The sequence below is a fragment of the Manis pentadactyla genome, chromosome 12 (assembly GCF_030020395.1).
Source record: "Manis pentadactyla isolate mManPen7 chromosome 12, mManPen7.hap1, whole genome shotgun sequence".
Lineage (NCBI taxonomy): Eukaryota > Metazoa > Chordata > Mammalia > Pholidota > Manidae > Manis > Manis pentadactyla.
The window spans coordinates 94034008-94056532 of NC_080030.1; the positions used below are offsets into that span (position 1 = coordinate 94034008).

General features: G+C 42.9%; 1 long non-coding RNA gene across 1 annotated transcript; it reads left to right on the forward strand.

Moving 5' to 3' along the window:
* The first annotated feature begins 239 nt into the window (after positions 1–239).
* LOC130680051 (uncharacterized) lies at positions 240–22212 on the forward strand. The gene is made up of 3 exons (XR_008993068.1): positions 240–507; positions 9994–10073; positions 21913–22212. It is a non-coding gene; the product is annotated as an uncharacterized LOC130680051 (long non-coding RNA).
* The last annotated feature ends 313 nt before the right edge of the window (positions 22213–22525 follow it).

The window sequence follows — 22525 nt, forward strand, 5'->3', positions numbered from 1 at the left end:
ACACGTTAGAAGCTCTTTGATTGGGTTATAAATGCTTATCCTCAAAATTCATCAGTATTAGAAAGTACCACCTGGGACTTTCCACTCCATTCTCAGCTAAGCAGCCCAGCCACGCAAATAGCTATCTACAAACGCACTGCCCTGTGATCGTGTCTTATCCTATTTCCCCTTATCGGTGTGACTTCACCCTGCTGTTCTCCAGGCTTCTGTCAGCCCACTGGGGTGCTCCTTCCTTTGGAAACTCCCCTTTCCACTCTCTCTGCTAATCACCGGCAGTCCCCCTGCTCAGATGTTGCCCCCTGGCATACTCACCTGCTCCTTCACTTAGCAGGAGAGATCAAGTCTCTACCGCTTTAGTCTATAAATAGTCACAGGTGCCCACTGCCTACTACACAGCAGGGCTAAGTGCTAAGGAAGCATGAGTCAGAGAAATGGACGTGGTCTTTGTACCTTCAAGCTTAGCTTTGTGGAGAACAGAGATGTCACTCAAAGAATCACACTGATATGGTGAGTATGGTGCCGGGGTGCGACAGGAGCGTATTACAGTGGTCCTATGTGGTCGGGGGGAGAGAGGCAATGCTCTTTGGGCTGTGGAGCTGAGATCTGAGGATGATGGGGAGTGAGATGGGGAAGGGGAAGGAGGCAAGGGGAGGGGACAGGCCAAGGCTTGGAGGGAGGGAGGGAGGGAGCACGCCGTGGGCCAGGAAGTGATGAGGGGTGGAGCTGAGGGGTTCAGGGTGTAAGGAGGAGAGATCTGACCCAGAGAGGGAGGGGCCCTACAATCCTTGGGGAATTAGTGTCGCCCCACCCTGACTTGGGGGGACAGGCGGGTGATGGCCGTGGCTGCTCCCCTCTCCTCTGCCTCCCGCCTCACCCGGGGGCCACCAAGCGACAGCTAGACCTTGCTGCCCTGCTCCACCCGCTCCCTGCAGTGGCCCCAGGGAAGGCTGAGCACAGCCCTGGCCCTGCCCCTGGGGCTCCGCAACCAGCCTCAGTTGGAATCCTGGTGCTGTGTGGTCCTGAGCCAGTCAGTGACCCCCCTGAGCCTGAGGCCCTCAGAGGGCGGGAACCACACTGTGCGGGGCCCTGGGGCCCATGCCCTGACCTTGGACACACCTGTGAACAATGTGGAGGTCTTGGCAGCGTCTGGGCAGAAGAGGTGTGATCTAATTTTGTGAGAAGCTCACTCTGACCACAGCGTGGAGAATAGATTAGATGATTAGATTTTGTCTTGTGTTGCTTGTTGTGATGGGAACCGAGGGGGGAGCTATTTGGGGAGAAAAGGTCATAATTCAGGATTGATGCATCTAAGATGCCTTTGAGGCATTCAAATAGACACACTAAGTAGGCAGATAATCATATATTTGGGGTTCTAAGAGAGCCCTGGATTAAAGACGTATATAAAATGGTGATTAAAGCCAGGGGCGTGGCTGAGATTGCCCAAGGAGACACAGCGAGCAAGAAGGGAAGGGGAGCTAGGATGGTCTAAGACGGGTTATGACATTTAAAGTCTGAGGGGGATTAGTCAGCGAAGGACACTGGGAAGGAGCTGCCAGACGGGAGGGCCGGAGAGTCGAGGGTCCGAGGTGCTGGACGCTTTCAGATGTGTGTTGCCGAAATCCATTCTCAATGATTTAAGCAAAGTAATAATGATTATGATAATAACTGTTTGTTGACTCTTAAAGCCTAAACACAGGACTAGTCAAACATGCTTGGGTCCAAGTGTTCAAACAGGTCGTCAGGAACCTGCTTCTCTCCGTCTCTCCATTCTGCCTTCTTGTGAATGGGCTTCTTTCCCAAGTGGGTCATTGCACATGGTGGCCTGTCTAGGTTCCCGGCAGAAGCTTCAGGTTCACACCCCACCTAAGGTAAAGAAGACATCTTTATTCTATAGGTTCCGGTACGAATACCAGGTATCACTATTTTTGGCGTGGCCTGGCTTATATGCTCATCTCCGAGCTGGGGGGTTGGCATCAGCCCAGATGGCAATGTGATGGAAAGTTCCTCAAAAGAAAATCAAGGTGCTGTTACCTGAAAAAGGGGGAGATGAAGTCAGACAGGCAAAACTCCAGAAGCATGTTAAATCTTAAAACTCCAAAAAGGCCAGAGGGATGAATGTTCTAAGAAGGAGAGTATCTTCCAGGGTATTAAATACTATGAAGAGATCAAATAAAATGACAACTAAAAATGCCCATGGGATTTAGCCACCTGGAAGTCACTGTGGCCTGAGATTCACACAAACGGCTCCATTACAAAGTATGGGAGTGGAAATCATAATGCAAATAGAAATGGCCATGTGCACTCAGGAGAGAGAAAGCACTTAGCACTCAGGCAATCAAGGAAAGCTTCATGTACGAGGTAGCATTTAAGATGGGCCCTGAGGATGGGTAATATTTTAAAAACTATTATTTTAAAAGAGTTCACATTTGGTCTCAGGGTTAGGGGTCAAAAGTGAATGCTAGCTAAGGAAAAGGGGACTTTGTTCAATGTACAAGTTATTCAACTATTACCAACATCCCTTCAGGTCACCAGCCTGAATTTGTAATGAGGGATAGCTGTCAGTCTAATGGAACTCAGATCCCACCTGGGAAAAGCATCTCCTTAGAACCTGCCTTTCCTTCTAAGGAGTCTCGGGGTATCTCACATGTGAACTCAACAGCAGTCCTTTCCCTCCAGCTCCATCTCCTTTGAGCCTTGATCTCCCCTGTGACTCTCTGGGTGGCCTGGGCTTTCGGTGCTGATGTCACCATTCGTGGCTGCCTCTGCCATTCAGGTTGCTGCCTCTGTGGTGAGGATCTGGCTACTTAGCCTTCTGGCTTTGACCGCAGCAGAGGAATGGTTGGTGTCAGATGGTCACCTCTGGGACAGCTGCTCTGGTCTTCCTCATTGTTCACCTGATTCACTTCCTTTTTTTTTTTATTAAGGTATCATTGATATACACTCTTACGAGGGTTTCACATGAGCAACATTGTGGTTACTACATTCACCCATATTATCAAGTCTGCCCCACACCCCATTGTAGTCACTGTCCATCAGCATAGTAAGATGCCACAGAGTCACTACTTGTCTTCTCTGTGCTCTACTCACTTCCCTGTGACCCCCAGACACACCATGTGCACCCATCATAATACCCCTCAATCCCCTTCTCCCTCCCTCCCCACCCACCCTCCCACACCCCTCCCTTTTGGTAACAGCTAGTCCCTTCTTGGAGTCTGTTTTGCTTGGCACCTGACTCACTTCTTATTTCATCCTCCCTTCACTTTTCATCCCAAGAAGCTGGCACTAGAAGGGGAAGTAGGGATGGGGACTTTTTGGATGGAAGATAATTTAGGTGATTCTGCACTGTATACATTCAAATATCCTCTCTCCATTGTTTCCAGAACAAGCTCCTGGTCCTGATTCTCTGGGCCCTGAGGGGCGTTCTCCTCCCACTCAGCACCCCGCATAGGAACGGTGATTGCTCACCAACAGCTCAGGGCTCTCTGTCTGGGTGACCGAAAGCCAACAGCTGTTCATTAAGTCTGTATCTTGCTCCAGGCGCTTAGGACCCCCGTGGGCCAGGTCCACATGCCCAGACAGAAACACTGCACACCTCAGAACTCACACTGATCTTACAAACCTCCACTCTGGGATCCCTGACGTAGCATCAGTAATAGGTCTTCAGTGTGAGTCACTGAGGCCATCTGAGCACAGGAGTGCGACACACAGACCGTCCGTGGAGGAGGGTGCACCTGCCCATGGTTGCCATATGTGAGAGTACAGGCAGAGGGTGAACCATTCCGAGAATGTGGGTTCAGGGAGACAAACCCTGAACCCTGAACCGGAGGGACTGAGGCAGAGGTGGGTTTTAGAAACACTTTTTTTGGGACGAAACCATGCTTTACAAAAAAAGAAAGTATAACATGGAAATCTCTGTAAGGCAGGAACAGAGCGAGAAAACTCGGCTTGGGGAGGAGGGCTTGAATACTCGCAGCCGGAGGACCCGGGAGCCCGTGGCGGCAGGGGGCCGCGCTGAGAACGGGGCTCAGCCGCCTCCAGGGCCTGCGGCAGGGCTCCCAGCCTGAGCGCGGCCAGACCTCTGCTCCCCCCTCGGGGCTGGGCCGGAGGAGTTGCTCCCGGCCGCCTAGGATGGCGGTGGGAAGAGGCCCCTTGTCCAGGGAGCAGCCCCTGCACGGCAGTGGGATCCAGCTGGGCGCCGCTGCCCATGACAGCGCCCGACGTCATCTTTGGCCTCGTTCCCAGTCACCCCGAAACAGGCTCCTCAGGGGGCCTCTCCTCTCAATGCCCAGCTCTTCACTCCACTGTGAGGGCCTCCTTGGCCTGGCACTTAGTCCCTTCTGATTCTTCCTCTGTGTGCCGCCGGGGACAGCTCTCCTGGGCCCCCCAGGTGTGGAGAGCGCCTCACTCGTCATGCGCTCAAGGTCAGACACTGCACACCAAGGGAAAGATGGAATCTCTGGTTGTGCCAGCTCCACTTTGCAAGGCATGACAGAGGCCCCGCTGTTGCTGCGCCAGCCCCAGAGGGGCTCTCTTGCTTCGGATCAGAAGGACCTTTTCCCAAAACCCTGCTCTCCGGCAAAACGCAGACCGCTGCCCGGGGAAAGCCGGCTGACTCCGCGCAGCGCACAGTGGCCGGGGGCGGGGTAACGGGCCCAGGAACACGCGGCTGGTGCTCAACCCTTCGGTGCTGCAGGGATGACAAGGCCGTAGGATTCCCGCCCGTGACGCTGGGAGGCAGACTTGGAGGGCAGGGCACCCACCCTGGGACGGGTTTCTGAATCGCTAACTCAAACAAGCACATCCTTAGACAAACCGCGGTAATTAGAAGGGAAACATGATGATAGTGAGGTTACCTTTCTCCATTCATTCCACAAGCGTATTTCCGAGCGTTTATTTTTGGTACAGAGCTATTTTGAGGGGCGGGGGTATGTAGGGAAGAGGGAAGGGAACTGGTCCGATGTGGCAGCTTGAGAGGGGGCGATGGATGGCGGGGATGGGCAGTAAGGGTGATGGGTCTGTGGGAGATGAAACGCGGCTCTGCTCCGTGGGCCCCGCTTTGATCTTCCAGTGACTGCTAGGGTATCAATTAGCATCCTTAATGCGGACGGGAGTCTCTGAGAAACCCTTTAGCCTGCTGATTTAGGTTAGTGAATCTGGAAGAGAGAGAGAGAGAGAGAGAGAGAGAGAGAGAGAGAGAGAGAGAGAGAGAGAGAGAGAGAGAGAGAGAGTGTGTGTGTTGGGTTTTTTAGATGTTTGGTGCTTATTCTATAATGTAGCTTTCTATATTTGAGGGCGATGTGACACCTTTCAAATAAAATTCTGTTTTATTGTTGAAAATGTAATAATCTTCTCATTTACATTGAGAAGGCACAAAGTCCTAAATTTACCAGAAAACATGAATTCCTGAAACTTATAGTGCTGAGTGAAATCACGCCCAGGAGTCCTGTCTGGACTTCCTGTCAAGGACAGTTCTTCCCTCACAGCCTCAGGTCTGGAAGCTGACTGGATTTAAATTTCTACTGGGCTGTTTTCTAGAATTCAACTAATTTACTTTACCCTTTTAAACCTTAGTTTTCACATTTATGAAACGGGAATAACTGTAACATGGAAATAAGTTACCTCATAGGATTGTGTTATTTTTTTTTAGGAAAAATTTAATGAAATAATCGGCAAAAAGTATTGAGTCCACACAATAGTTGTCACACAGTAGGTGTTTAATGGATTATTATTAGCAAAGACTTGAAATAAAGCATGTATTAGAAAGGAAGCCCATTTTTTTTTTCTTCTCAAGGGCTGCTGAGCAGGCCTAGTGAAGGAATAGTTATAGAAGCCATAAGATTTCTAAAAATTATTTTAATTTCTAGTGAGGTAAGAATAAATTAAATTACTTCTAAGTTACCATTAGGAACGTCAGCGTCTTACTAAATAGGTAAGCAAATACATGAATATAGACATCAATACTGTAACATAGACAAAAAGGAGGTGCCCCTGATGGAGAGCTGGAGAAAGGGCAAGAGGATTCCTGAACAAGGAAGAGGATGGGGAGATGAAGAGGCAGAAGAACTACACAGGAGGGAAAAAGGAGAAGGGAAGGGTCCCAAAGAACCAGCCCTAAAACCTCCCCTTGGAGTCTTGACTCTCAGCCCAGATGCTTTCACCAGCCCTGACTTAGCAGGGCCCAGAGAACCCGAAACATGGGCCTAACTCCTTCCTCTACCACCAGAGTCCCGCCCACACCAGCCCAGGTGCCTTACCTGCTGCCAGGTCCACCTACTCCCCATGCCTGGCTGCTGTCCACAGCTGTGGCCCCTCAACCCACACTGCGCTGAGGCCTGTTGACTCCTCTGAGCCCCACCTGTTTGCTCTGGCCCAGAACTGCGGTCACCGAGGCGTGGGCCTGGGGTCTCCTGTGCTTTATTTCAGCTTGTATTTTAACTAATCGATTGAATTCCTTTAACTTTTGAAATGACAAGACATTTCAAACAATCATAAAAGTATCTACCACTCAGACTTAACAACTGTTAGTATTTTGCTATAATTGCTTCAGATATATATTTTTTAACTATACAAAGTTACAGATAGAATTGAAACTTTCTTTCTCCCCAGAGCTAACCATTCTCTTAAAGTTGGTTCTTATTTCTTGCCCCTGCTTTCGTATCTATGGCATATGTATGAATTCATACATAACACAGCATAGAGTGCTCTTTGAAATATATAAAGTATTTCCATAAATGGTATTTTGCTGTTTCATTCAACATTGTGTTTCTAAGATTTACCTGTTTTGATGGTTATAGAACTAGTTTCATTCATATTTTAAATCACTATAGAGTTTTCCATCTAGGAATGTATCATAGTTGTGTTTCTGTTCACTAACTGATGGATATTTAGGTTACTTCCAAAATTTTTTTCTGTGACAATCAATGTGATAAAAAATATTGCACATATTTTCTTGTACACTGTATGACAGCATCTCTGGTATATGCATGATAATGCAAAATTTCAACTTTCTGGTTGTTTCTAAATTGTTCTCCAAAGTGGTTACACACTTAGCAGTATGTGAAACTTCTCATTTCCCCCCCAATACTCAGTAATGTATGACTAACATTTTGCCCCTGTCTTAATTTGCTTTTCTCTGATTAACAATTTAAGGAGAATATCTCTTTATGTGTTTTTTGACCATTTGGGTTTTCCTCTCCTGTGAACTGTTTTCCCATCTTCTCTTTTGGGTTTTCTTTATCCTATTTACTTGTAAGAGATCTTTGAGATCTCTGGGGATGATACTTTGTTGGTTCTATGGATATTTTAGGATTACTTGGAAAGAAGAGGTTTGATGCCCTTCTCTGTGTCAGACACAAATTAGTTGGTGCTTTTGTACAGAAGTGATACAAAAATTAACACAGGGCACACAAGGCCGACTAAATGGTTTCAAACAAATCTCTTTTGTTTTCTAATCAAGAAAATAGTAGACTATAATAGCTATTAACTACACTGTTTTCTCAGCTTCCGCTGCTGAAGTTTCGTCTCGTATTTCAGAAGTCTGCGTAGTTAAGAGTCAGCCCCTCCAGCCGACCCGTCTGAAAAGATACGGACTAAAAGAAAGGTTATCGTTCTGCAGACATGAGTTTGAAACTATTTTCTAGTCAGGGAAAGTGTCTGGACACCTTTCTAAAAGTTAGAATAATTGACGGAGATAAGATCCAATTGCAGCTGTTGTTTTCTTATTAGGGGCATTGAGAAGTGGGCTTTTCTTTTTTTCTTTTTTTTTCTTTTGGTATCATTAATGTACAATTACATGAGCAACATTATGGTTACGAGAATCCCCCTATTATCAAGTCCCCACCACATACCCCATTTCAGTCACTGCCTATCAGCATAGTGCAAAGTGGACTTCTCTTAATCAAAACATTATAAAAAAGCAAGTATACAGGAGTTTTATGAATAAAGAGTGAGGTGTTAGAATTACATGCCCCCAGTCTTTTTCTGATTTCATTTTGAATGAATTGTCTCCTGGGATGAAATGGTGAGGGCTCTGCATTTCAAGGCTTCTAGAAATGCTAGTGCCAGGGTTTTATCTCCTCCCAAAGAAAGGCAGAATTGTAAGGCGGCAAATGTCTGACAACCGTGGCATGCAAAGCAAGATTTTCCAAGGGTTTTCTCATACTTATTTCCAAATATCTCCTCCAGCTTGTTGCTTATTTCCTGTTTTTGTTGCCCTTTCTCATACAGAAGTGGATGATCTCATATGTTGTGCCTGTTCACACAGATCCATCCACTTCGGTTCCTTGCTTCTGCTTTAAAGGGAGGTCCATGATGGTACTTTGAGTACTCCCCTCTCTCTAATACATGTTTATCCCCCTCAGAGAAAGGGGAATACTTCTTGGGTAAACATGAGTATCTGGGGGGAAGGACTGGGGGAGTCAGTACAGTATATACTCGTCCTGGCGGTGCAGGCCATTCCTTGTGGAGACCCATGTCCTCTATCAGTGGGCTCCGAGTCAGGGAACTGGCTCTGGTCTGGGCACTGGGTCAAGGGTCAGGCTTCTCCACTGGGCTGGCTGACCCTAGTCTTCTGCTCACCTTTTCTTGATCTCTTTTGAATATGTCCTTGTTGGTTGCCTATCTATAGTGCCTCCAGGAACATCATATGCTTTGAGCCATCTTCATCCTGGCTGCCTGCCATGGAAATTATACCCATCTTCTTCTGACAGTTAAATGCTGCCATTTGGGTCTTTGCTATTCTAGGATCTTATTATTTCTATTGCTACTAGGGGCCAAGATGGGAAATGGCATTTTCTATGGTCCATTCTGCCAACAGAGGACAGCCCTCTTGAGTTTGTCAATGAGGCTAGTGTCCCCTCGCTAGTGTGCATAGTGGTCATAGGCTGCCCTCCAGGTGGGACGGGGCACACAACAGTCAGCTGATGGGGTTGGATCCCTTCTAGCATGCCTACTTCTCTCAGCCTTTTTGAGCCCTCTTTCCACAGCTTACCACTGTAGTACTAGCATCTCCAGTTTATTTAATGTGCGCCATCACTTCTAAGATTTTAAGAGGCATCTAAGTAGAGTACTGGGTGTCAGCTGGGGCCTTTAGCAGGGTATTAAATTGTGTATCATGGCCAGGTGTCCCATATCACTAAACTCACCCTCATACATGTGTTTTATCTGCTTTGATCCTGCACTGCAAGGATCCTCTCCTTGCACACTCCCCCAATTCCTGTTATTCTTATTAGCCAGGTCCTGCTGCCACCCAGGTTTATCATCTCTTTCCTCCCTTAGCAAGCCTTCCTTCCTGGTTAAGTTATACTGAGATTTGACCCTGTAGTTTCAGTGACCAAGAGAAGTCATGGGAGCAGGTCCTGGAGGGCAAGCATTGCTTTGTAAGACTCCTGCTTCACTTGAGCCCTCCGCATAGTCTTTAAGAAAGCAGGAGGAAGGGGATCTATCCCTGTGTGGCACCAGAAGTTTCAGGAGAATTTGAAGATTCAAGGTTTTCAACCGAATCTGCCCAGATAACTCATCCCAACTCTCAGGATCCCTGTCACTCCCCTGAGGGACCTGACTCTGGCATAGGAGCCTAGCCCAGGCTGAGAATTCAGCCTTGTCTGGAGTTCTGCCACTCTGAAGTCCTGTGCCCTTTTTTTGGTGGGTTGGGGGTGTGTTATATTTGCCCTCTGACTTCAGGGGATCAGAGACTCTTTAAAGGCTGCTGAAGAGCCCCTGACTCTCACACTTTGCTTTAATTGTTGATTAATAAATCTGAACCTGTCATTTTCTCTTTTCAATGAATCAGTGGTTAGCAATGACCACCCAACTCAACAGCCCTTATAATTATGATGTCCTTTGTATCTCTTAAGTGCCTGGGACATTGCACCAGCTAGTATATCCCCGCCTCCACCTATCTCCACGTCATCTTAGTTCATCACACGTGAAAGTCTTTATTTTAATCATATTTATTTTAATCAGTCTATCTTTTATTCATATTTATTTTTATAGGCCTTTTCAAATTGTTCTGTTTCCTTCGGTTCCCGGTTCTGCATAGCCTGGCTCCTCCACCTGACAGTTGGTTTCTTTCGGTGAGTGTAATATTTTACTGTGAACTAAGCCACTGTCAAGTTCTTTTCTGTGGAAGTCTCCTTTGAGCTAGGCTGTCTTTATGTCCTGCTCTGCAGAGATCCTAGGATTCCTGTCTGCCCTGGGCCAGTTTCTGTTCATTCCTATCCCAAGCTGGTATTGCAAATTCAGGTGCCACAGCCAATGACTTAGGTTTCTGATGATCCACAGGCGATTCTCTTCATCCGGCACCCAAGAGATGCTGCTTGGGTTTACGGGGGGAGCTGGCCAGGGTTCTCCTTCACAGAATACTTGCAGAGAAATGGTGCTCTGTTTCCCCACCTTGCCTCCCAACGGTCTAAGGCTTTGACTCCCCTGCTTCTGTAAAGATGTTAAAATATCAGCCTGGAGCCTGGAAGACCCATGCCTGCATCTGTTGGCCGTTTGGCCTACATTTCATTCTTGCCCCTGTGGGTTTTGGTATCTGCTCCTTTCTCAGCCCCTGGAAATTTTCCTTTCTTTGGTTTGAACTCAACTATGCATTACACAAATCGTTTTTGTTTTATTTTATTCAGCACTTTTAAGTGTTCTTAGCAGTCACGTGGACTGAACTTGTTAGCTAAATCTACCACATTTAATGGAAATTATACCAGTTTATCTTCAGAAAGCATGCTGGTTAGTCCACCGCAGTCAGAGAATTTTATGGACAAATTCAATGGATAATTTCAGATATTATAACCACAAAGTAGGGCAAATTTCCCTCAAAACTTAGAACAGGATTTCCACATCTTTTCACTCAATATGTGAACATTATATTTTCCTTTATGGTGGAAGGAAACACTATTTCTCATGGAAATAATGGCGTTCATATATTCATTATTCCTAAAAGTTACAGGATCATTAACGTGACAGCATCACCTTGCTAGGAGTGACTGTTCAAGCGGCAGCAATATTATGTTGAGCCTTTGTTCCGTGTCTAGGAGAAACTTCAGAATGACAAAATACAGAAGAATGAGGACATATAAATAGAAACAGTTGAAAATTTCCAGATAATCTTGATAAATGAAGAAAGGAGGAAAATAGGTGCGTTTCACTTGGATTTGAGGAAGAGAACTTCTGGTTGCATTTGTGTACTGACCTTAAGCCTGCTTCCAGGCACTAGGCAGTGGGGACGCTGACAGCAGCAGAGCAGATCGCAAAGGGTCTGGCTGCCCTTACACTACGGCAAAGGTCATACGTATATACATTTTTTTCTTTTACATCAGAGATATTTTCAGTACATAAGGCAAGTGAAGCTTTCACTCAACTGCTGGCAGAAATGCCTACAGAAATGCCATATAGTACAGTAGTATGTTGTATACCTACTTCCCATATACTACATAATTATAAGGCCATGCGGTAAGGGCCAGATCACAATATGCCTGGGGAGGTCCAGGCAGATTGGAGAAGTAGGTGATGCTTGGAAACAGGAAGAAAAAAAACAGTCATGTAAAGACACAGAGAGCAGAGCTGTGGCCAAAATGATCACATATAAGACAGGAGCTGGGGCAGCATCCAAGAGAACTGTATTTGATTTCCATTTTTATCAGATGTGTAGTTTTAGGGTTGAGAAACTAAAAATAGGCATCACTTCATATAACCTACTCCCTCTAATTTCTTATAATTAATTCTTAAAAGCTTGTATTTTCCTACTGTTATTTAAGGAGGGACATTAAGGACAGTCATTGAAAATGCCCCAGAAATTAAATAAAGAGGAAAGTTAGTCATATGCTTATATGAGTAATATACTAATAACTGTTCTACATATGTCAACATTCATTGTTTCTTGCTTTCAGAAAGTGTTTAAATACAGTTTTCCAGATGCTTTTGTTATGGGGCATTATTGATTATAAGTAAAACACAATGACCATTTATTTAAAGGCTGTGCATATTTTATTTCATTTTATATGCAGTCTGTACTTCATTATTGCATGTGTTTAATAATTTGATAGGAAATCTTCACATGAAGCAGAGCAAAGAAAAAACCATATACCACACTGACTGTGTTTTTTTCTTCTCCTACTTTCTTTATTGCACTTTCTTCTTGTCAAACTGAGCCGGTTTCACTGGTTTGGTCTATTTTTCCTCATTCATTTTTTTTCCTCCTACTTAATTCTCCTGTGTATCTCTCTATATATATTCCTATATATGGACTCCTAGTTTTCCCATTTCTTCATTCTTTTATGTTCTTTTGGGGCAGTTTATCTACTTTGTTTCCCCCCAGTAAGCATTGTGTTGCCACCAGGACTGATTTAACTAGTTCCCTTTTCCAAAGAGTGGTCCAGGGCAACAACAGACATGAGGATGAAGGCAACTTTAGGATGATTTTCCACCATGAACACTGCCCCTCCGTACGTGCACTCAGCTACCAAAACACTCAGGTCCCTTTTGCCTCTAATAACCTGGCAGCATAAAGGATGTGATTCTATATCACAGAAAAGCTCTGGTTCATTGGCGCACTATCCTCATCATTCAGGAAAAGTTCTCAAGTATAGGTCAGTTCAATCCCCATCAAAATCTGTAGGCTTTTTTTTAGTTGACAAGCCAATTCTAAAATCCATATGGAAGGCCCAAGGAATTAGAATTGCTAAAATAATTTTTTAAAGAACTCCTTTTAAAAGAAGAATCCATACTTCCTTATTTCAAAACTTAGTGTTAAGCTGCAGTAAATAAGAGAGTGTCAAACTGGTGGAAGGATAGATACATAGATCCATGGAACAGTATAGGGAGACCAGAAATAGACACACATGTATATGATCAATTGATTTTTTTAAAACAAAGATGAAAAGGAAATTTGATGGCAAAAGTATAGTCTTTCAACAAGTGATGCTGGAACAATTGAATCATATGCCAGAAAAAAAAAAAAAAGGAAAGAAAGACAAAGAAAAAAGGAAAAATCCTTGACTCATACTACACACTTTGTACAAAACTAATTGAAAAGGGGATTCTAGATCTAAAGCAAGACCCCAGATGAGAGGCTTGGGAAACACAGAAACAAATCTTTGTGACACTGGGTTTGGCAACTGTTTTTCTTTTTGATATGACACCAAAAGTATGATCCATAAGGAAAATATTGATAAATTGGATTTTGTCAAAATAGAAAACATCTTTTCTACAAAAGACATTGTTAAGAGAATGAAAAGATAAGCCACATAGGAAAAAGAATTTGCAAAACACATACCTGTCAAAGGATTTGTATCCAGAAGGTAGTAAGAAACTTGATAATGAGAAAGCAATCAAACAAATAAGTGAAGGGTAAAAGATTTGAACAGATATTTCACCAACAAAGATACACAGATGGCCAAAAAATTAAAAAGAAAAGAAAAAGAAAGCACTTGAAAAGATACTCAACATGGTTAGTTATTAGAGAAACGTAAATTAAACCACAATGGGATACCACTGCAAGCACATGCATTAAAATGGGGAAAGTTCTTAAAAAGATGACAATATCAAGAGCTGGTGAGACTGCTGAGCACCAGAACTTCCGTACATTACAAAATGATAAGTCACTTTGGGAACTAGTTGGGCAGGTCCTTACAAATGTAAGCATGCACTTACCATAAGACTAGAAATCCTACTTGTACATATTAACTGAGAGAAATGAAAATGTGTCCACACCAAAACCTGTACATGAATATTTAGAAAAGCTTTATTCATAATGGCCAAAAACTGGTAACACACCAAGTGACTTTCAGCCATGTAGTGGATCAACTGTGGTACATCCATACAGTAGAATACTCAGCAATAGAAAAGCAGTCTACTCATATACAGGCAACAGTGTGGATGAGTCTTACATGCATTATGCTTAGTGAAAGAAGCCAGACAGGCTGCATCCTGTATGATTCCATTTACATGACCTTCTGGACAGGCAGAACGACAGGTGCAGGCAACAGACTAGCTGTGCCAGGGCCTGTGGGTGAAAGGAGAAGGTGAGCACAAAGAGTCAGGAGGGACAATTTGGGGGAGGCAGAACTGTCCTATATCTTGATTTTGGTGGTGCTTATATGGCTTTATGCATTTATACAAACTCACGGAACTGAATTCTGAAAAGAGTGACTTTCACTATATGAAAATTATATCTTCATGTTTAAAAATTTTTTTAAATGGGACAATAGGTAAAAAGGCAAAAAATTTGATGATTGTGGAAGTTGAGTGATGAGTACAGGAAGGTAAATAATATAGTCCTCTGGTGTTGCATATGTTAAGCATGGAAGTTTTCACAGTAAAAAATAAAAACAACATCCACCCCAAGGCCTAATGTCCCTCTCACCACCATACCATCTCTGGGTTTCCTTTCCCAGAGAAACTTCTTGAAAGATTGGACTGTAGACACAGTTTCACCTTCTCATTGTCCTTTCTGGCTTTTGTGCCCATGATTCCACTAACTCATGTCAAGGTTCGTGTCACAGTCACCAATGACCTTCATGTAGCCAAAGCAAGAAGTCATTTTTTTTCTCATTTTACCCCATCTTTTAGCAATAAGTGTTAGTTTCTTTTCCTGGTTTCTGTGACATCATTCAGACTGTTGGTGTTCCTCCCACCATTTATGCCATTTTGGTTTCACTTGTTCTCTGTTCTTTGCGAAACCTCTCAACAGTGACATGGCTGAGGGTTAGGCCTCCAGACCCAGTTCTCTTATGTTTACAGTGTCCCTAGGCAATTTCACTGGGGCTCATGGCTTCAAATACTGCCTAAAGGCCTATGATTCTCAAATCTGTGCCTTTAGCCCTGTCCTCACCCAGAAATTTCAAAGTCACGTATCCAACATCCTACCTGACATCTCCATTAGGAAGTCTACAAGGCCTCTCAAAATTAAAATGCTCACAAAACTAAAATGGTTGCATCCTCATGCCTGACCCTAGTGTACACATCCCAGTGAATGGCATCTGTCTCCCCAGTCACTTGAGTTCAAACTTAGGGACTGTCCTTGCATCCTCTCTGGGCATCTCCTTCCCTACCCATTATTATGCATTTACTTCCAAAACATATACTGAGTGCTTGCAATTTTCATTTCTGCCACTAAGAGCCAAATTCAGATCACCATATCTGTAGCCTTATTTATTTCTTCTTCCTCTTCTTCCTTGTCCTAAAACTACTTTGATAGGTGTTTATGTCTGATTTGATTCTAAAATTCAGATACAGTTTTATGAACGGTGCCTATAATATGTGAAACTAAATTTCTATGAAACTACAATCCTTTACTTTTTCATTTCTTAGAGACAGTCTGGATTTTTTAAGTTCCACTGAAGAAAACTGAGGCATTTTGTAAAAAGGAAGATAAGGAAAATACAGATATCCCTGGTCTAGTTCAAAGTCATGCCTGTATAGCTAAATTAGGACATGGGTCACTGGAAGCGCATACTGTTTTTTCAGGGAGATGCAATACTTGAAAACTAATAATAATTGAGCTGGTCTTGAAAGTAACCTCATTGTTTTGCTGTGTTAACTGTCTTAAGAGACCTAGGGATAATCCTAGCAGAGAGAACATGGCTCCTTTTAGAACTGATGCGATTTCATGAGGACTGATGTATTAGATAGCCACTGGGAACCTAGTCAAAAATAAGTAGACGGACAAAGCAGCAAAAGTTAACAAATTAAAAATTAGTGACCTCTAGTTTCATGTCGACTGATTGCATGTCTATGTCCTTAGGTTGGTCTGGATACAAACTGAAGAAAACAGTTCTTTATGTTGTCTTATGTTACTGATGATGTAACCCATCAAGGTCTTGGAGCTTTTCTCTTAGGAATTATTTACCAAACTGTCAGGGTCTTGGAATCTTTCTTCATATTTTCTAGAATTTCCTTAAATCAAGCACTGTAATTGAATATTACTGTAGAAAATAATGACAGCGTGGTTGGAGACAGAAGAATCAGAAAAATACTAAGTGCCAGCAATAAAAATAGGAAAAGTTATGGTTATTCCCCTGGCATTGGCTAAGACAATAGTTCAGGGCAGGGTTATGCATCAGTGTCAGAATCTGATCCAAACCAGGCCTGTTTGGCTTCATGTAAGCATCACATAAACTATGGGCTATTTCCTCCATCATGTAATGTCTTTGCATATGTTCTCTTAAAAAGGTGAAGTTGAATTTTGATTTTAGTCTATCTTTTTCATTTCTAAAGTAATCCAAGAGCTTTACCAGTCATCTCTAGCATGCAGCCAGTTCTGCGTCTATATGGGTATTTTTTAATCTTCCCACCCAGGTTTGCGAACATTTTCCTGTCATTCTTGAATTGAATTCTGTTGGTAGTTAGTGATCTGAACTACTTAAAAATTCTACAAGTGCAGGTTCTTGTGAACACACTGCTTTTTTTTTTTGACAAATATCCAAACAGCAAGCAAACATGGTTTATGACTTTACAGATTTTCCCAACTTTTCTTAAAATTAGGACTCTTGGCTTCAAACCTGTTTATTACCTATTGAATGAGCAATAAATCCTCTGAAATTTTAGAATACAAAATTTGGAGAAAGAGGGAGTTTCTATGATGCCTTCAAGGCTGTGAAAAAATTTTACAAAGCATGACTCATTTGTCATATCTTTTCCTACATCTCAAAGTCCTTCCTGTTTGGTGAATGGTAGTTTTGTTATGTGTTTTGCTCTGTTTTAACAAAGTAATGCATGTGTGTACTTTAAAAAGTTGAACGATACTGAAAGGTTATAACAAAATACAGCCACATGCATTACACAGACCCATCCCACTTTACAGAGATTTAAATACTTTTTAAGCTATTTCTTTTGATATTTACCTGCATATTTCCTTCAAGTAATATGGTATGTTGCTATTTCTTGATACTTTTAATTATCTTTGACTTATGATAGTAGATGACAGTTTCAGCTTTATATAGCCACTTTACCTTCCCACCACTCCACCCTATGTTTGAATTGTAATTGTCAGTTAATCCATATTTAGTATTTTCGTTTTATGGCTATGCAACTATTATTCACTGCTGAGTCAGAAAGTTAAGAAGTATGTTGTTCATGGACAGCTTAATAAGTGTGTTAGTCAGGATACTCCAGAAAAACAGAACCAGTGGTGTGTGTGTGATTTTAAGGAACTGGCTCACAAAACTGTAAGGGCTGGCAAGTCCAACACAGGCCAGCTGAATACCCAGGGAAGAGTTGATGTAGAGGCTCTAGTCTGAAGGTAACCTGGCGGCAGAATCCCTTCTTCCTCAGGAGACTTCAGTCTGTTTTATCTTGAGGCCTGCAACTGATTGGATGAAGCCCACCACATTACAGAGGGTAATCTGCTTTACTCAAAGTTTAAACACCACTATATCTCATTTTTAAAAAATCTTCACAACAGTATCTAGACTGGCATTTGACCAAATATCTGTATTGTGTGGCTTAGCCAAGCTGACACATAAAATTAACCACCGCAAGGGGTAACCAAGAACATGAGGGATTGTGACCCAAATTTTGAAGTTTCTTCTGTGTGAGAGAGGTGCTGTCCTTTCCAGTATCCCACCTGTCCAATTCCAACCATTTAGCCGCCTCAAATTTCCATCTTTGTTTCCTCTACCCAGTGACACTACTATTGGTTGCCACTTGATCTCTGTTTCTGTGTGCTGGTTTGAAAATGTTTTTAAGAAGCAAATCCTGGTGAATGTCAGGCCTACTTTGTATGCTTCTCTGCATTGGTTGCTGTCCAATGCCTGAAGAGAGTTATTTTATATATTTGTTCAGATGTATTGCTCTTTATAGGAGGGTAAGATATGACCATCTACTCTTCATAGCCAGAACTAAAAGCCAGGTTGGACTGCTTAACAAACCCTCTAGCTGGTCTTCTTTTCCTACTCCTCTCCCTACAATGTATTCTCTTATTCTCCACCCAGAACCAAGTGCTCTTACAGAAATTTAAATTAGCTGAAAGCGCTCTCTTGCCAAACTCTTCAATAGCTTCTCATCACAATGAGAATGAAATCAAAGATCCTTACACTAGCTTACAAAGTCTACCATGCCCTAAACTCTGCCCCTCTCTCCAGTCTTATCTGTGTCACCCCCCCTTCTCCTTGCCACCCTTTCGCCACATTGGCCTTCTCTCTGTTCCTTGAATATGCCTAATTGGTTCCTGACCTAATTTAATTGCCCTCTCAATTTCCAGTCCCCTTCCATTTCAATGTAACTCCATAAAAGCAGTAACCTTGCCTGAATGGCTGTATCCTCAGCACTTAGAGTGGTGCCTGGCACATTGTAGATTCTCGACCAAATCAAAATTTATTCAATGAGTGAATAAACCTAGATAGATACAGGGCTGGGCTACTTGCTGTAACAAGCATGTTAATGAACAGTAATTTGTTTTGTCTGCCACTTGTGTGGCTTCCAATTTGGAAGGACGCTGTAAATGCAATATTGCCTTCCTTGGTTTGCATTAAGCATTTTTTGGTATGTGTTTGTCCTCTGTCATGGCATTCGTTGAGTGTCTGCCATGTTTTTTCAGCAGAAGAGATGTTAAGAGCACAACTCCTAGGGGCCAGACAGGATGGCCTATCAATCTTGTTTTGCTACATTTTAGCTCTGTCGCCTGGACAAATTAATACATTTCCCTAATCCTTAATTTCCCCATCTGTGAAATAAAATGAAAGTAATCCTTATACCGTAAGAGTTTTTAAGGAGGTTAACTTAAGTAACGCATGTAAATTATTTAGATTGTATTTTGGCCTTGTATTTTGAACATTCAAAATACAGTTAGTATTATTATTAAATATCATTAGTTTCTGTGGTGACAGTAGCTATTTGATGGCAGTCGGGATTAATAGAAGTGTTAGTGGGGGATGGCATTGGGTGAGGATGAAACATTGTGCCTAAAAGTCTCCCTTTTCAGGAAGATTTCCCCAATAAACTGCCCTCTGGTTATGTCTTGGCTTCCTGCTCTCATCACATACATACTGAGTGTTGTCAGTTGCCTCTCTTTATAAATTATTTTTTCTTTTCTTTGAATATCCTCATTGGTGCAGCAAGGCCCTACTTTCTTAAGAATTTATAAGTGTTTAATTGTGTGTTCCCTTCTATCCCAGTCCCTTTTCCATTAGCAGCCATTGTAAAATATTTAATGTGTATTAAGTATTCTCGTAAAATGTGTACTAGTCTTGTGTGCTTGTACTTCTAGTTTCCATAAACGTTATTGCATTATTATCTGTGGCTGTGTTTCTCACATTTCTTTCACCAAGTCCTGACTTGTGCTATGCATGTGTTGCTGCAGACACACCCCCTGGGTGATGGTTAGAGGTGCAAAGAACTGCATGGTGGGTGGGCGTTTCTCACTTTTACCTATTCGTTCCCCCACTGATTTTCAGATTACTTTACATTCCCCACCACCACAAAGTGCAAAGAAAACCCCTGTGCATGTCACTAACTGTGATGAGAATTTCTTTAGGAGATATTTCAGGGTGTGGAACTGTTGAGACAGAGTAGGAAATGGCTTGTTCCTTGGTAATTGTTCTCAAGTATCTCTTTCTGGATACAGGTTGTGTATCCCTATTAGCTTGTGAACTACAGGGTCAGCTCTTAGAACTTTAAACAAAAAATAGTGAAGAAAGATCAGGTCCAACATTGGGATAAGTAGAAACACAAAGTGGCAAGTAGAACACGAGAAGAATCATTCCATTTCTGTGTGACTGTAAAAATGCAAATAGAGAAATTGTGCCTCTTACTTGCTATTTTTATAGCCAATCCACAAGAGGATTTGCTGGCATTACTTGTATAACAGGTGGAGAGTCCAGAACACAATTACCCCAAAAAAGAAAAAATTTGCACCAAAAAGAATCCAGGAACTAATGGGATGTGACTGGTTGGCACACACCCTCTATAGGTCAGAGAGGACATGACCTTACCCCTGATTTGAACACTTATTCGAATTTGGGATCATGTAAGGTCAGCAAATCACTAGTGTCCAAGAAGCTGCAGGGGGCTAGAAGGATTGAGTTCCAAAAGTAGATTCATTCTTTTTTGTTTCTATTTTTATTTTGGACAAGCTTCAAACCTTAGAAAGTTTCAAGAATAACACAATGAACACCTTTCTGCCCCTGAGCAAGATTCATTGTTACCACATTGCTACATTTTATCTATCTACCTTCTATCAGTCTAATTATCTGTCTCTCTATCCATCATCTGCCATTTGAACGTTCCGCCATCAATCTTCAGCATCCTTTCCTAAGAACAAGAGTCTTCTCACCAATAACCACAAATTTAACATCTGTACAATGCTATTATCTAATGCACAGTCCATATTCAAATGTCTAGAATGGAGTTCAGCAATTTGTTCAATAGGCAGCCAGATGGTAAATATTTTTGGCTTTGCAGGTCAGACAGTCTCTGTGGCAACTACTGAACTCTGCTGCGGTAGAACACAAGCAGCCACAGGCAAACGTAACACACGTGGGTGTGCTGGGGGCCCAATAAAATTTTATTTACAAAAACAGGTGGTGGGCTGGGCTAGACTCTTTTTTTTTTTTTTTTAACAATTGATACAAGATTCTATTTTAGAGTCATTAAATCTCACAGTTGAGGTATCATATTGAGGAGTCCTGACTAAAGAGTCTTGACATAAGCTACTCCATTTTATAAGTGACTTCATTTTGTAAGAGACAGGTCACATCAAGAAGAAGTTACAAGTCACAAAAATTTAACCAACAGTTACCAAAGCTGGCCAAATGCTCCCAGCCAATAGAAAGTAGACAACTCGCCCACCCGGCAGTCAAGAGTATCACTCCACCTAGAAGGAACCAATCCAAATAGTTGGTAAACAAGTTGAAACCAATTGCAGTAAAGGTCAGGTCATATCTAGGCCGCTCTGCGCATGGCCCGCCCTGCACACGACCCCATTCCTGTGTATAAAAGAAGAATGAACTTGTACTTTGGGGTCTCCACCTGCGAGTGTGAGACCCCAGCATGCTGGCTACCCAATAAACGCTCTTGCTTTTGCATCCACACATCTCCCAGTTATTTGGAGCTCGAGTGCACGGACCCAACAATATAGACATCAATCTTGGTTTCAAAAAAGGTTTTGCCATAGATGGTATTACTCAACTGCATGTGACTCTACCTCTTACATTTCTTCATTTCTATGAATCCAGTTTCTACAGATCCACCTCTTACTCCTTTATTTGGACAACATCAATGGCTACCATTAATATTGCAGAGCTTTATCTTCCTTCTGTATTCTTTTTTAATATTGTGGTAAAGTATATATAATGTAACATTTAGCATTTTAGCCATTTTTTAAGTTCATTGGCATGAAGAACATTCACATTGTTTTGCAATCAACACTACCATCCATCTCCAGAACATTTCCATCTTCCCCATCTGAAACTCTGTCCCCATCAGACACTAACTCCCCATTCTCCCCACTTCCCCAGCCCCTGGCAACCACCATCCTCCGTTTTGTCTTCATGATTCTGACCACTCCCAGCAGCTCGTAGCAGGGGAGTCATACACTGCTCTTTTACATCTGGCTTATTCATTTAGTTTGTTTCAAGGTTCATCCCTGTTGTAGTGCATGTTAGAATTTCCTTCATTTTTAAGGCTGAATGATATTCCATTGTATGTATATACCACACTTTGTTTATCCGTTCACCTGTTTGTTGATGGACACTTGGGTGGCTTCCACCTTTGGCAATTGTGAATAATGCTGCTGTGAACATGGTTCTGGACTCATTCTTAAAGCAGTAATTTTCTTTCTGTCTAGGGGCTAGGAGGGGGGATAGGATCTAACAACAGATACGACTTTCACAGAGCATAATAGCGTCCTTTAGAAATCAGCTTAATAGAAAGTATGTACATGAACAATGCGCTCATTGCTCCTCCCTCCCCTTGCTTCAGGGTCTGAGCGGCTCTTGCCTGGACATTGCAGCAGCCTCATCCCCTTGCCTCCGGATTTGCCCTGTCCCACAATGCCACTGGAGTGGGCTACCCAGAATGCGAAGTCGATCACATCGCTGCCCTCCTCTAGACGTTTCCATAGCTCCTTATTTCCTGCAAGACCAAGTCCAAAGGGCTCAGCCTGGCATATCGGCCCCAGTGTCCCGGCTCTTACCGATCCCCCATCCTTGCCTCCTGTCGCCTCCAGCCTCTTACCAAGCTGCTGTTTACCATCTCTTCCTCCAAAGTAAATAAAAACAATAAATGATGCTGCTTGGTGTTCTAAGCCTTTGTTTACTGTGTTTGTTTTCATCTACCCAGACGGCTTTTCCTCCCTTTTCTTTGCTGGGTTATACCCACTTATCCTTTAAGATGAAACTCCAGCAGCAGTGCTTCCAGGAAGCCCATCCCAGACCCATTCTCAGTATCCTATGTTTATCCCTGGCCTTAACGTCGTATTGAAATGATCTCTATAAGTTCGTCCTCCCAAGTGATTTAACCTCCTAAAGGATAGGGACTATGCTTCAGTCATCTTTCCACTCCCAGTGCCCAACAGAATGCCAGATACCAAGTA